We start from the raw sequence: 12,546 nt of genomic DNA on the forward strand, positions 1-12,546 counted from the left end.
CCAGGCTGGATCATACCAGATGTGGGCTAGGAAAATTCTCAAGATCGTCTTCTGTGGTGAAGCTGCCTATTACAAGCTGAACGAGAAAGATGATTAAAGATAGTTGTTATTGCAGTTTAGAGCCAACAGAGACAGCTTGTACTGGGAGGGAAGTACAACACATTGTGCTTGAGGAAGCCTGCTGTAAGCATTAGATTACATTTGCTGAGAAAAGTACCAACAGAGCACAGATCTACCTGAATCTACTGCATGTAAAGATACAAAGGATTTATTGCATCTGACAACACGTAATAATGCATACACTGATCCTATTTATATACGACTCTCACCTTGGGGCAGCAGGACAGTCTTCCAAAAGCCCTGTCCAGCCCCAAAATCTTTGTTTCTACTCTTCTTCCATTAGGCAGAAGCTGAAATTGAGCCAGACAGGCTTTCTTAACCTACTGTGATGAAGGTGCAACACTGATGCCAGCCAAGGTCGGGTGCTGAAGACAGTGGGCAAGCAGGAGCATTGCTTGTCTGCACAGGGTGCTCATGCCTTCGTTTCTGCATTATGTTTTTTGCTAATTTTGCAAGCGGCATTTTAACAAAGAGGCAGTTTGTTTCAGGTCTTGCTAGAACAAGCCCCTCCACTTGTTCCAGCCCTTTTGCGTTAAGTTTCCTGATGCTCAGAGCAGAAGAGGATGTGGCTCTGCAACTGCTTATAAATCTCGTTGCCAATTTGGGAGGGAGGCTGTGTTTGTACAAGTTTTTGAAAATGTAAGCTGCCAAGCAGAGAGGGAGAAATAAATCTCACTGAAGGAAGGGCAACATTTGGCTCCTGTCAAGTGAATCTAGATAGAAAATGAGGATGTCTAGGCCAGACCGGATGAAAACTATTCTGCAAATGCTCAGTGCTAGCATAGCCAAGGCAATTGCATCAACACAGGACAGAAGCTGGCACAGGTACCCTCGTATTTCTAACAGTCTCCATCTCACAGCAGCTGCTTTGGTCGTAAGCCATGAAGCAGGAAAGACAGTTCTTTCTGCAGCCTTCATAAGGAGACATCCAGAACTCTGCATTATTTCAGGAGTCCTTAACAGCCCATAAATAGAGCACTTGTGTTGAGAGGCAGCCTATCGCTCCTATTCACACTGCCAGCAGCTGCCCTCCCTTAGCCACAGCAGGAGTGCTGCAGAGTAAAGGACCTTGGCCTTCCAGAGCTGGTGCCTTATTGCAGCCAGTAACAGGGAGGCCCTGGAGTCAGGAAAGGAGGAAAAGGGGAAAAAGCAGCAGAGGCACAAAAAGGATCTGAGAACAGGAGCACGGCTCAAGTTAAGAGACGCTAGAGAAAGCAAACAGATTTCAAGCGTTGAAGTCTCTAGAGAGTCCCTCTGGAGAAGAGGAACATTGCTTTCAGTGGATGTATTTTTAAAATACATTTTTAAAGAACAGGAGGTGTTACTTTGCATTGCAGAAATCCCAGCACGTGCGACCGCGTACTGCAGAATTGTCCTCCAGCTTCTGTCTGCAAGTAAAACAATGGGAAAAATCTGTATTCCTCTCTGAGAATGTTCACACAAACAGCAGCACAACTTTAATTAATATAATTAGCACACTTAATGTATTTCTGTTCTTACAGCTGTGAAAACACAGATGCCTCAGACTGCACCGTGGGACATTTTGTCCTCATTCAGCACGCAAAACCACGGCCACAACAAAAGCTCTTCCTGACGGGTTTTCCATGGGAAACTCAGGAGAACGTATGATCTGGTGTTTCATGAGAGCCTGTGGCTCTTTATCCCAGCTTTAGAAACAGTTTTATTAGATCCAGTAAATCCTGACCACACTGGTGAGAAACCCTACGTCGGCTGAAGCTCCCTGGATAGGAAAGGATGTGACGTGAGACACTGCTCTGAAAGGTGTAACTTTGAGAGTAGCGATAGCTCTGGAATAAATCCTGAGTAGAGACCGAGGATGTAGACTGAAAGACACTGCGGATGTGTGTCCAGCAGGCATGAATCAAAAAGACACATTATCCCTGTAATGTACGCAGACACATAGTAGTAATCATTAACTGCAGTCAACTGTATTATCTCTTCATGTGCTCTTCCCCTGCAGACCTGATAATTTGTCTCATCCCACACCTTAACAGATCTGATAGCTGGGAGATGTAACGAGTGAGATCTCACACCACAAGACATCATTAATTTGACTACTCCTATTTGAGACTGTTTATTTTTCTCCAGCACAAGGCAGAAACATTTAAAACCTTGACGTACAGTCATGGAAACAAATTAACCAAGACAGCCTAGCAAATCTGACCGTTACTATCTTTTGCATGCATCCTAGCTAATTCACAGGTGCTGATATTATTGAAAATTCCCCCCCTCATTAGCAATTTCTGATCATCCATACAGCCTCTGTCCATGCACAGGCTCTGCCCTGATGCCCTTTCCCTGCTCTGAACACAGTCACCTGGCTCTCAGCTGCGAGATGTCTCTGATCAGATATCCCCATGTCTGCAAATAATCAGTGGGTAAAGAAATACTCAGCGTGGACAAAGGGCTTGAGCAACCGCAGATGGGGGGAACATGTCCTTCCTCACCGTGCCTGCCAACCAGGGGAATCCCCTCTCCTTCTCTCTGCCTTTGGGCAACCCTACTGGTGGCCAAGGTGGTATATGGCCCATGGGCTGGAGGTGGCACAGGGCTGCCCTGAGTCCTCCTTGCCTGCAGCCTCAACCACATGCTCAGTTCATTCTCAATTACAGCAAACATCTCCAGTGCTGCCTATATCCTAAAAGACCAAGCCCTTCTCTCACAACCTCAGTATCCCCCATACCAGCCTTCTCTCACTGCATTTATATTCTCTTTGGTTTGTTTGTTTGAAGAAAGAAACTGAAATGAAGATTGTTTCTACCAAAAGACGGTGGCAACAGCTCCAAAGCTCTTGTGAATTACAGAAAGTCAAAGAGGATGAGCTGCTGAATGAAAACAGAGACAGCACTTGGTGTCATCAGAGGACCTCCTGGGAAGAGCTGAGCCCTGCATGTCCCAAAAATTAAGAGTGTAAATTGATACGTGCTCCTTCGCTTCACAGAATCCGTGCGTCATATGAGGCAGGGGTAGCTGTTACCACGGTAACTAATCTAATCTTTATTTTAATTTTTGCTGTAGTCAGATCACATCAGATAGGAAATAGCCACACTCAGAATTGGAGCAGTTGTATGTGTGAACATATGCACAATAAATATATGTAATTGCGTACGCGGCTGTGGCTAAATGAAAAAAAAAGTTGTTATACGGGGAATGTAATTTTTAAAGTAGAATCAAATTGCACTCCGTTTCAGACACAAAGAACATAGAGACCTGTGTGCACGACCATCATCTTGAGTGGAACTGAGCCACCTTGTGGGATTTTACTGGCTTATTGCTGTCCTGTGGGAAGGGAAAGTGTACTACTTCTATACTTTGCATATAGAGAAGTACCTTATCCCACCTCAAACTGCCTGTCATCTCATCCTGAAAGCCCCTGAATTGCAGATACCAAAATGCCTGAGGCTCTGAGCAGAGAGGTGTGCAGTGCCTGAGGCACAAAACCCCTTACGAACAGAGCTGGCACAGCAGAAGTACCTTAATGGAAGATGTGGCACAGATGGAAAATCTCAAGCAAGTTCCCAAGGGATTCAGGCACCTGTGTGGCCACCAGTCACATACCTGCCTTAGGCCATTGTCACCACCACAGCCTTCCAAATATTACAAGGCCGATCCCCTCTGGCTCTGAACTGGCGTAGTTTTCATGGCATAATCAGACCTAAACTGTTTTATGTCTATGTTGTTTCTCTGGAGTCCTTTAACAGACTTATTTGGGGGTTTATTTCTGGTTCCTCCTTGTAGGAGAGCCAGATGTTCCAAAAAGTAATCAAACTCTGACACTGCTGCTTTCCAGAAGGAAAATCCAGAAGAGAGCTTGCAAACAACTTTAGGAAACACCATACAGCAAAACTCATCCCCTACAGAACCAGACTCTGAAACATCCCAATCAAGAACAGCTGAAGTTCAGCCTGTCTCCTGAGCCACAAGGGTGTAGGATTGCCGTGAATCAAAAGTGGGAAAAATGGAACAGCAAGTCTTCTTCAAGCTTCATAAAGACAACATATCTCTGCCTTTTGCAGCCTGCACAGTGTGCCTCCAGCTCATGAAGTCATTAAGCTGCTGATTGCCGGAGGCTAGGCATTACAGGTCCAGAAGGTATACCAACTACACATTTTCCTTCTGGCCACTGACAGAACCAGAATGCAGAGTTAGACAAATCTACCTTGACCCAAAACAGCCTTTCTACCTCTCAGCAAGAAGCCAAGAGGTTCCAGTTTCCAACCTAGAGGATGATGGGGTTACTAATTCTTCCCTTTAGTGATTACCAGACTGGGCCCTTACCTTGAGTATTGCTCTCTTGTTGCATGTGAGGAGACAAGCTAGAGTCACAGAATAACAGAAACTGTTCCCTGAAGTTGAAGTTCTTCTCTGAAGCAGTGATTTAATTTAAACAGATGAGACAGGTATTCAGAGAGAGGTGGATGTTTGTGCCTGGAACAAGAACAAGCAGAGGAAGCAGCCCAGTGAATGATACGTTTTTAAGTATTTTTAGCAATACAGTGCAGCTGTAAGAGGAAAACAAAGGAGGAAGAGCAAGAAACAATGAACATGAGTTCAGCTTCAACCAAGTAAAATGGGATCACAGTGGTGCATCAAGGTGGGCTCCTGAACAGCACTTGGAAGTGCAAGATAGAATATGCCCATTCCTATGATCTCACAGTCCTGCAGGAGATCAAAGCCCAGAGTAGGGCTGAGTAAATCCCATTCCAGCAGATATTAATGACATACCAACAAGCCACATCACTCTCTGTCCACCTGTTACTGGCTGCTGCTGGGAACCTTACCTTCACCTCCAGCTGCAAAAATAGCAGATGCAATCAATAACATGCAGACACTCTCAATTGCTCATCTCTGCAGCCATCTGGCTTCATATCACACATATCCGTGCCATGCAAAGCAGAAGGTTATTTTAGCTTCTGCCACCAAGAGATGAAGGATGGACTAAGGGATAAGCAAGACTGATGGGAAACAGAAGACAGATCATAAACAAGCAAGAGACAGAAGGTAGGGTGCTCAGTGACACTTGTGTGCAAATGAAATCCACCTTTTCTAAGTCAGCATTCCCTGAGGATGCATTTTAGGCAGCACTCCATGAGATATCTCAGAGTCATTCATTTGGGCTGCTTTCTTATTTTCTTATTTTTATCCATCTTCATTTTTGTTCATCTCAGTGTCCTCTCCCCATATTTTGAGTGCAAGCAAACCTAAGTCAGGTCTTTAACCACTTTAATTTGGTGTCATTCCCTGAATGTCTCTACAGTAATGCTGATTGAAGCCAGCTTTGCACCTTCAAAGGATCCTTTAACAGCAATCACAGGCCAGATGAGTGGGATTTTAATTTCCAATTAAAACCAGTTTAGCTCAATCCAAAACTGCTAAATTTTGCTCACTTCTGCCATTCGGCTCCGTGCTCTGCATTTTGTGTAAATGCTTGCAACACAACAGGAAAGAAATTAGAAAACAAACTTTCTGGGCACACAGTTAAGATAATGATATTAAACCCATGCAGGTCTCAGTGTAATTTAAGTCCAGCTGCAGAATTTCACTGGGAGGAGATTCGAGATGGGAGGCCTGGTCCTGTGCAAGCTACTGGCTTGCATGAGGACTTGTCTGAGCCACATCAGCTTCACAGGTCTCCATTCCCTCATCCCCAAAATGTGAATGACAGTGGAAGAAAAGCTCCATATATTTAATGTTCATATCTTGCCTGTTCCCATCACGAACACATCTTTGCTTCGAAAATGAAGATATTGATGTTGTTTGCACTCTCTCCACAACTAAACTGCTGCTTAACAAGAAAGAAGCTTCCTTAAGCATGCATGCTAGGAGCTGGATGCTATTAAATATCTAGCCAGGTCTGAAAGGGGTTCACTGTCAAGTCCTTAAGGGATAGAAATGCATTGAACATCCAGCAAAGGAAACAAGAAACTTTGCACACATTCTCACCTGCTTGGAGAACTGGTAGGACCATTCAAGCACCAAGAGCAGCTCCAGTAAGCAGAGATGGGGATCCAGGAAAGAAAAAATGCATGGAGAGCCAAGGACTAACCATACATCTGAAACATATCATTGTGAATCGTAGTCTGAACAAACTCAGGCCAATTTGGGATTCATCCACCTGCAAAACGTCACAGTTGTTTTTTAACTCTGCCCTGTGTCACATGGACTGTAAAACTTCAGGCTTTAAAAAAATCAAGCTGGGAAAGAAAAAAATTCTCTGCATGCAAACCTTGATTCACATCAACATGGAAAAAAGCAGAGCTGCCAACAGATTCACCTAGACCTATCTTCCGAATTAGCACAGCTTCGTCTCTTGGGAGAGTTAACACCCATTTTCCCATCTATCATTCCTGGTTGCAGATACTGCAAGGCATAGTGAGGTTGCAATGAGATTTATATGTATCATCATCCCTTCCTTCAAGGCACACTTCACTCCCATATTTCTTTTCCTGTGCAGCGTTTGGGTTTCTTTCATTCTATTTTTAATTCCTTGCACACTTAAGACAACCACAATTTGTTCTGTATTTCCACAGCTATTCCATGTTGATTTGTTAACGATGTTGGGTTTGCAGTCAAACAACTGGAAAGATAAAAAAAAAGTTGGCAAGCTGCTCCCCTCATTAGGGAACATGCAGCTCTTGAGCATTCAAGTGCCAGTCTATTAGCTGAATTATTCAACAGAAGAAAAAAAACACATGGAAAGAAAAGGAAAGCCACAACAGGAGTGGGGAGGGAAAGGAAGCTTAGTGACTTTGGTGCTATTGGGAAAGTTTGGCAGCATTTCTTGAAGTTCAGTTGAGGGATTAAGCCCATCTAAGGAACTCATGCAAGGCTCAAAGGCTGCAGAGAAGCAGGCAGAAGCTGGCAGTCATCAATCAGATACTGTACCATATTGTCACAGTCTTGAACTGATAATGAAGAAGCTCAAGAGGGGACACATTTCCAAAAGCATAATTTAAGGGATCTGTTTATGTGCAGCTTGTGAATAACTGATGGTGCTGGAGAACTTCCACATCCAGTCACAGGCTTTAAGCATGCAAACGACTCACTATGCAGGTCCCCAGTAACAGGTTATGTGTGTGCTCTCATTGCACAATAAATACGATGTAATTCAGAAGAGCTAACAGCCCATGAGAGAGGAGCGAGTTGCCTTGCATATGCCAATGGCAAGAAGAGGTGATGTGTAGCAGCTTGTTCTTTTAACAAAGCTTTGAAACAAAACAAAACCCTGATCGAAAAGTCTGGCTTCTAGCCTCATGTAACCTGAAAAGCAAAAGGAAAGTGCTCGCCTCGTCCTGGGTACAGAATCCGGCATTGGCTCTTGTTGAACTTCACGCAGTTGGTGATTGCCAGCCCTCCAATTTGCCCAGTTTTCTCTGCAAGGTCGCTCTGCCATCGAGGGAGACAACAGTTTAGCATCATCCACAAGTTTACTTAGTTTATCTTCAAATCTTGCATCCAAGTCATTCATGACACCATTAAAGGGCACCCAAACGGAGCCCTGCAGAATCCCACCAGTGCATGGACAAGCATCTTTACTCCAGAAGCAGCACAGGCAGCGAGAGGAAGGGTGTTATCTGGAGGGCTCACAAATCGAATTTGCAGGATTTAGATATCAACTGGTAATCAAAAGTGGAAGAAATCTGAACTTGTCAGCATCATGTCAGGAATGGGGAAGAAAACAGAAGAGAAACACACACATAAGATCTCTACTTTTACTTACAGCTGTATAGTTCCCATACTAAAGCAAAAGGCATTAAGTGTTTTGAAGCTTTATAAACAACAGGTATCTGCTTATTTTAATTGCCATTGTTAGGAAGATAAAACCTGAATCTGGAGCTCTGGGAAGCACGTCCTTTAGCTATTCCAAAGCTTGAAAGAGCAGCACTGCCTACATGGCAGGCTACCACCCACTCGTTCATTCCCAGACATGCTCATTCTTTCACTGAGAAACACTCTTCAATCAGATTTTGCATATTTTTGTGAAGAGATTAGTTATACAGCTCCTGTACAAGTAGCTTCAGTCATGCTAGCTTCCTAACAGAGGGATTTGCACAGAAGCCAGGATTTTTAATGCCACGGTTGTGCTGACAGAAGAGGATCTAGTGAACGAGGAGAAAGCAGCAACAACCCAATCCATCAAGCAATTAAATCATCTGGTGACCAAGATGGGAAGAGAAGCCAGGCAGGGAGATCTGCTGATGACACTGAGCCACCATTTTGAAGAGGACTACAATATCAGAAGAAAGATGATGACAACCTCAGTAATGTAACAGGGCAGAAATTCAATAGCAGGCAAAAATGCCATGAGAGAGCAACTGGAATTTCTGCTGTAAGAGCAAAGACTTGACCTCCATTCTACTGTTCCCAGAGGAGAGGAAAGCACTGGGTGTTCAGAAGCAATTTAATGGCTGGAAATACCGAGACATCTGAGCAACCTTAACACAACCAGGTGAAATATTTCTGGCTAGCAGAGAAGCGTGGATGCTAGTGGGTAAGACAGCAACATGCCTCTCTGCATGTGGCTGGAGTTGGGATGGGGAGCTTTTCCCACCCAAGGGGCTCAGCGTATTTACATGCAAAAGCTGAGAAAGAATGCAAATACCAGGGATGTCTTTTAGAAGAGATTAAAGCAAATTGTCCAAAATGGCTTCAAATACTTGGATGAGACTTTGGCAACCTTTTTTTCCCACCGAACCAAGGAGTGGGAGAAACTATCTGTTAGTGCTGGGGCATGTTTGGATTTGCCATTGGTTAAGGCAAAGGCCTCATTCCTCCACAGATCTCAGGCGCTTCCAGAGTTAGGAGGTGTGCTGACGTGGTCTGACAGAGGGTAATTAATCAGAAGCCAGTATAATTGAACACTCTCATTGCTGCCCTATTAATCTGATCACTTCCCTTATAAACTCATAACCGTAGCTCCTGAACATTGCAGACCTTATTTATATGTAAAAGAGGTTTGCAATTCTGAGAGACTTGCAGGTGTCTGAGGACAGCAGCAAAGCTGGTTACAAAGCAAAGCACTTGGCAAAGCCTCCTTCCCACCCCGAAATGCTCAGCTCCACACAAGACTGGAGAGAAAGAAAGAAAGGGCAGAAGAGGAGGAAAATGCCAAGAATTTTTCCAAAAATAGCAAGAGGAAACTGGCAATGATTAAAGAGGAGGAAAAAAGAGAAAAAAAGAAATAAAAAGGAATTTCACTGAGGTCTTTCTCCATTCTGGATATGAGTGGATATAGGATGCCTGCAAATGACTTCATATCTTTTTTTTCTCTCTCTTTCCCCACTCTGAGGAGTTCCTTCATGATGCCATTTATTTTTCTCCCAAAGTGCAGAATTGTGGCAGAAACACTTGCAGAAACATAGCTGAGTTTTCAGGGAGAGGCACTTTCTCCTTGCAGAAGGGGCTAGGACTGTGTGCTGGGTTAGGAAGCAGATAGTCTGTTCTGTGGTTGCAGCCCAAGCCCCAGGGCTGCATTCAAGCTGCTAGAGCAGAGATCGCTGCTGGTTTTCTGCAATGAGACTGCATGGAGAAATTGGATGCCACAGTTGGGCATTTGGCATGAAGAGGGGGATGATAGCTTGCAACGCTGCTCAAGTGGTTGAGGCTTCAATGAAAAGAAATGGGGCGGCCAAACCCTGGAGGGTGAAGTCTGTTCCAGTTTCAATTAAAATGAAATCAACCGATCAGAAAGGAGACAGGTTTCGTAGACTCCCCTTCCTGCATCGCGATGAAGCTGAGAGCACCTGCAGAAAGGAGAGGGAAAGTGCTCTGATGAAACAGCATCAGAGGGCATGGTGGCCTTCAAGGCAGTTCCAAGCCAGGACGTGAGGAAAGCTGCATGCAGCTGCTGGTGGGAGGACGTGTAGCACATACAGGGAATTTTCCATAGTCAGGAGTGACACCATCTTTTCACAAAAAGAGAATGTTCTGGATGGCATCCCCCATTTAGCCTGGACAGTACTGCATGTCTGCTGCAAGCACAGCCTGGAAGGATCCTAACTCCTTGAAGGCTGCTGCGCAGAGCAGCGATGATATGACACAGCTCAGTACTAGAGGAAACAAGCCACTGTGGGACAAGCACTTGCTGAAGCTTTGTGCTAGAGCTCCATGCTTAGGATGGGCATGGGATTTATTTGATCCACAAAAGGTTTTCACAGCAAGGATATGCATTTTTTCTCCAAAAATTGCATGTTCCCACAGAAACAAAACACAACGTGCACAGGTGGCATTAAGAAAAGTCCACTACTTTGAGTATCCCATAGGCCATGCAAAGTATTACAACAGGGAGACATAGGTACAGCTCTAACTGCCCATTGCAAATCCATTAAAGTAGCAACAGTTCACATTAGAATTTTTCCTATCACACAGTTCTCTGACAGAGGAGGACAGGACCTGGCCCCACGTTCCCAATTCACCAACCTGTGTTAATCTGTCAGCTCTCCTCCTGCACACAGCTCCACGATTTGTCTCCCCATTTCATTTCACAAGTCTGTAGAGATCCCAGCACTCTGCTGGAGCCTGTGGGCTAAGCAAATGGATCTGAAGCTACTGCAAGGTAAACACCTGGATGAAACACAGAGTGAAACAGAGGAGCGGAAAAGGGAGCAAGAAATACAGGAAGCAATTTTGCTTTCCCTAAATGCAGCCTGGAGCTGCAAGCACTGTTATTTTCAGGTCAGCTAACCAGAAACAGTCTCTGCAGTTCAGGATGCTTTGGGGTGAGGGAACGGTGGAGGAGACAAGGCCCATACCTCACTCACCACACACAGTGTTACGAGCTTTGCTCTTGATCAAACAGAAAGCCTCACTCTCATCTACTTGGCTCACTCACTGCCACACAGAGCCCTTGCCCTGCTTCTTGCACAGCAAAACATTTCAGAAGGCCCCATTCCCCCTCCCACCCCACAATGGATCGGAGCAAAGTTGATGAACTGTGGCTGCTTGTCACCCTGCCAAACTTTGCTAACCAATGTTAGTGTGAAAGCAGCTGTGACACGCAGCAACTGAAAATGCAGCATCAAATGAACCAGCTGGAAGGGACCCAGCAAAGCACTGCTGCTCTCTCTCTATGTTAACCACTGGATGCGTCAATATGTTTGATGGGGTGCAGGACCTGATTCCCCAGAGCAGCCCATTCCAGCCAGTCCCCATAAAATAATCTAATGCTGAAGCATTTCTTTTAGGGCTTTTTCCCACCAGAACGTGGCTCAGTGGCATCTTCCTCCAGACTCGCAATAGCTTTTTGTGCAAACAATGCCAGTGAAATGCCACCATTGCTTTTAGGACTTTTGTTTTGTGTTCTTCTGAGAGAATTGCATTTCTGTGCTTGGAGCATTTTGAATGCACTGATCGAATCTGGCAGGGGTAACCAGACACGCATGTATCACATGGGAAACGGAACGACGGAGGGAAGGAAGGGTACAAGCAAATATTTCTTCAGGATTGTCAAGCCTCTCGGTTTCCATGGCAGTATGTTTCCATGGAAGCCGCATCTGAAGCCTGTTGCTGCCACTGGAGTGGCCCAAAGAAAAATTAGTTCTGAAAATTAACCAAGCTGCTCTCTACCTTGAGAGCCAGCCCACCCACAGCCCTGAAAAAAATAAAAAAAAACAGCACCTTTCCATCTCTGATAAAGGATTCAATAAACACGAGGAAGGAGGAGACAGGAGAAGAAAATACCACACAATGCAAAACTGTAGCTTCCTTTCACGCAGCCAACAATGCTGAAAAATTTCCAAAACGTGTGGGCAAACGCAAATCCGAATGTGCTTTATGAAACATTGCGCATGAAGGTCGGCAAAATACCTGCCGAGTGCTCTGTGCCACCAGATCCTGAAAGGACAAAGGGAAGGTACCTTGAGACTAGTGGTGCTTGGCTGCCGTTGGCTTCCTTAAAATTACCCCCCCTTAACCACACTAATATGCTTCTCTTTCAGTCGGCTCACCCACCTCCCTGTAAAAGCACAGGGAGGGAAGAAGGGAAATTTTGCCTGGGGGCCATTTTAGTCAACATTAAAGATCTGCAGCTTTGCTATTCTCCTTGCTGATCAGAACGTATTTTTGAATGTTGAAAGAGCCACCTTTTCCCTTATCTGCCCCCATTTCCCCATGAAAAAGAAGTTCTCTTCAGCCTCTTTCCTCTTTCTTAAGCCAGGAAGCCAATATAAGGTGCCTGCTCTGTTAGGTAGGTTTTAACCAGTAATTGAAATAAAGGGGCACAGAGATTCAGCCCTTTCTGAAAAGGAGAGGATGCAATTCAGCAGTGAGATGTGAACATGTTCTAGAGGAGGAATGAACATACCAAGGTCAGTTGACAATAGCAAACATCTATGAAACAGTATTTCATAAAATCATAGAATGAGCTAGGTTGGAAAAGACCTACAAGATCACCTAGTCCAACCATCA

General features: G+C 44.8%; 1 long non-coding RNA gene across 3 annotated transcripts; it reads right to left on the reverse strand.

The window, feature by feature from the left end:
* On the reverse strand, window positions 122-12,229 carry LOC110402924. 3 transcript variants are annotated; one of them, XR_002441400.1, is made up of 3 exons: window positions 6,085-12,229; window positions 4,420-4,569; window positions 122-1,508 (listed from the first exon to the last, which is right to left on the reverse strand). It is a non-coding gene; the product is annotated as an uncharacterized LOC110402924 (long non-coding RNA). The 3 variants fall into 3 exon arrangements; XR_002441401.1 differs by lacking the exon at window positions 6,085-12,229 and adding an exon at window positions 5,183-5,462; XR_002441399.1 differs by lacking the exon at window positions 6,085-12,229 and adding an exon at window positions 4,923-5,176.

This window comes from Numida meleagris, chromosome 7, assembly GCF_002078875.1.
Source record: "Numida meleagris isolate 19003 breed g44 Domestic line chromosome 7, NumMel1.0, whole genome shotgun sequence".
NCBI classification, from domain to species: domain Eukaryota; kingdom Metazoa; phylum Chordata; class Aves; order Galliformes; family Numididae; genus Numida; species Numida meleagris.